General features: G+C 49.4%; 1 protein-coding gene across 1 annotated transcript in view; it reads right to left on the bottom strand.

Moving 5' to 3' along the window:
- PDRG1 (p53 and DNA-damage regulated 1) overlaps positions 1-2,711 on the bottom strand; it is a 10,629-nt gene that overhangs the window by 7,560 nt on the left and 358 nt on the right. The gene's annotated exons all lie outside the window — the stretch shown is intronic.

The following is a 2,711-nucleotide window of genomic DNA, read 5'->3' as shown; positions in this document are numbered from 1 at the left end:
CGGCGCGCGCGCGCGCTCCAGTGCACTCGGGTCAGGGCCTACCTGTGGGGGCGGGGCTGGAGCGCCCCCTGCAGGCCCAGAGAGCACCGTCCGCAGTGCTCCTCTTAACCTCTGCCTTCTCTCTTCATAGGTTTTGTTTGTTTGTTGTTAATCCTCACCTGCGGGTATTTTTTCCATTGATTTTTAGAGAGAAGAAGAGACACACAGAGAGAAACATCAATTGATTGCTTCCCGCACGCTTGGGCATGGGATGGAGCCTGCAGCCAAGGTACGTGCAGTTGCCTGGAATCGATCCGAGGACCCTTCAGTCCGAGGGCTGACACTCCATCCACTGGGCCACGCCGGCTAGGGCTCCTCATACATTTCTTAAGCAGGCAGTTTCAGGAGCTGAGAATGCAGCAGTGAACAAAACAAAGTCCCTGCCCTCGTGAAACTTCATCCTAAGGGGAAAATCCGACAACTGATGACCAAAAAAATAATTACATACTATAGCTGGCCGAGATAGGGCTGGAGAAATAGAAATTATTACTTCCCTTTTTAAGGAACATCAAGGAAGCCCATGTAGCAGTGTGACTTATATTTAACCTCTGAGACCTTATGTTTATAATTTATGAAGTGGGAGTGAATAAAAATATTTCTCAGGGTCTCTCTGCAGGATGAGAAGTGGCAGGAATCACTTTTCAACTCAGTTTGGCCAGTGTTTATTGAGCCCCGGTGTTGGGCCCAATGTCCAGAGTACCTAGACCAAAGGAAGTGGCTGGAAAACCATGAAGTTCTGTAAGTGCTGAAACGCAAATCAGTGTGGGCCATAGGATCCAGGGGGGCCTCCAAGAAGAGGCAGGCAGGTAGAAAGTGGCTGCCCTTTACAACCAGTGGGTTCCCCAGAGATCACGCCCAAACCCCTCATTGTAAAGCTGGGAAAACCCAGGCTCAGAGAGCAGCCATGACTTTAAAAAGTCAACAGCAGACCTGACACTAGAATTCTGACCTCCTGCCTCCCAGAGTCCAGCTTTTTATTCCCTCCTTTTGGCCCCTGTGACCAAGCGCTTTCACACCCCTTCCCTTACTTGAACTTCACAACCTTTGTATGGGTGGGTTATTCCTACCCCCTTTCACAGCTGCAGACTGAGGCTGGGAGAAGGGCAATGCCTTGTCATGCAGAAAGTCAGGAGCACACATGGGTCTAGAACAGCCGTGGGCAAACTATGGCCCGAGGGCCGGATCCGGCTCGTTTGAAATGAATAAAACTAAAAAAAAAAAAGACCGTACCCTTTTATGTAATGATGTTTACTTTGAATTTATATTAGTTCACACAAACACTCCATCCATGCTTTTTGTTCATACCACAGCTGTCTCTAGACCCTGAAACTGTGGCTCCATAAGTCTCAGTGGCACCTCCTCTTTGCCTGGCCTTTGGCTGCCTTAAACCGCCAGAGGCAGAGCTAGTTTTCCCTGCAGCTGCCTGGTGTGGAGAAAAAGGAGACTCATTAAGGATTTCTCATTGAGGGTAAATTTGTTGCCAAACCCAGGATGTTTTGTGTAAACACCTTCTGGTTCAGAAACACAGACAGAGCCCTGGGAAGGAAGCGGGGGGACATTTACCAAAGGAGAAACAGGGCTCAGCAGGCCTCTCCGGGGCCTGGACCCCAGAACTGGGTCTCCTCCACCATGGGGTGGAGAGCTGGACCAGGCCAATCACTGAGCCCTGCCAGATGGGCCTAGATGGGGAAAGGCTGAGTTGAGGGAGGCTTCTACATTGGCAGCTTGTTGGCTGCCACTGGAAGTTTTGGGGAGGTCATATCCGAGACAGATAGTCAGATCTGGAAGGACTCTTGTTTCAGAACCACTTCTGTTTCAGAACCATCGATTTCACAAATATTTCCTGACTACCTTGGCCCTATTTTAGGGATTCCACCATGAGCAAACCCAGACATGGTTATTGCCCTCAGAAGCTTCCAGTCTGGTGGAAGAGTCAGACAATAAACATATGAACAAGTAAATATATCATATTAAGTGAGGATAAGTACTCTGGAGAACAATAGAGCAGGGCAAGATGGGGAGGAAATGATGGGGTAGGGGCTCTTTGAGATAAGGTGGTCAGGGAGAGCCTCTCTGAAGACCTGTCATTCGAGCAGAGGTGGAGGAGGTAAGGTAAGCCATGTGGATACCTGGGGGAAGAGCATTCCAGGCAGAGGGAACAGGATGCAAATGCCCTGGAAGTTAGAAGAACAGCAAAGCCAGTGTAGGTGGAACTGAATGAGCAAGGGGGAGAAGGTAGACGATAAGGTCAGAAAGGGAAATGAGGCACGGAACATGTGGGGCTATAGAAGGGGCTGTAGGTGCCCTGCCCAAATTGGCAAAGCCCTCCCTGGAGTTCACATGCAGACACTGCTGCACATGCTCCAGCTTCCTGCTTCTCTCTGCTCAGGAATGCAGGTTGAGTAGGGAATGCAGCAAGTTAATGCCCACAGGAGTTGCCCTCAACCAAGAAGAGAGAGGAGCCTGGCCAATGTGGCTCAGTGATTGAGCATTGAGCTATGAACCAGGAGGTCGTTATTCAATTCCTGGTTAGGACACATAACCAGATTGAGGGCTCAGTCCCCAGTAGGGGTCACACAGGAGACAGCTGATCAATGATTCTCTCTCATCATTGATATTTCTATCTCTCTCTCTCCCTTCCTCTCTGAAATCAAATATATATATATATATAT

Source organism: Myotis brandtii, unplaced genomic scaffold, assembly GCF_000412655.1.
Source record: "Myotis brandtii unplaced genomic scaffold, ASM41265v1 scaffold61, whole genome shotgun sequence".
Lineage (NCBI taxonomy): Eukaryota > Metazoa > Chordata > Mammalia > Chiroptera > Vespertilionidae > Myotis > Myotis brandtii.
The sequence above is the reverse complement of the archived record's forward strand: the minus strand, read 5'-3'. Positions and strand labels throughout refer to the sequence as shown.